Genomic DNA, 251 nt, shown 5'->3' with positions numbered 1-251 from the left:
GGTACGAGGCACGGGGTCTGTCCCTCCCTCCGCAGTGAGACAAGCACATGGGGGGTACGGGGCACGGGGTCTGTCCCTCCGCAGTGACACAGGCACATGGGGGGTACGGGGCACGGGGTCTGTCCCTCCGCAGTGACACAGGCACATGGGGGGTAGGGGGCACGGGGTCTGTCCCTCCGCAGTGACACAGACACATCCTTCCCCACAGTGTCAGACAGGAGCGTACCCCAGACCATCACACAGAGTCTGAC

The sequence above is a fragment of the Ascaphus truei genome, unplaced genomic scaffold, assembly GCF_040206685.1.
Source record: "Ascaphus truei isolate aAscTru1 unplaced genomic scaffold, aAscTru1.hap1 HAP1_SCAFFOLD_1491, whole genome shotgun sequence".
Classification (NCBI taxonomy): Eukaryota; Metazoa; Chordata; class Amphibia; order Anura; family Ascaphidae; genus Ascaphus; species Ascaphus truei.
Note: the sequence above shows the minus strand (reverse complement) of the source record.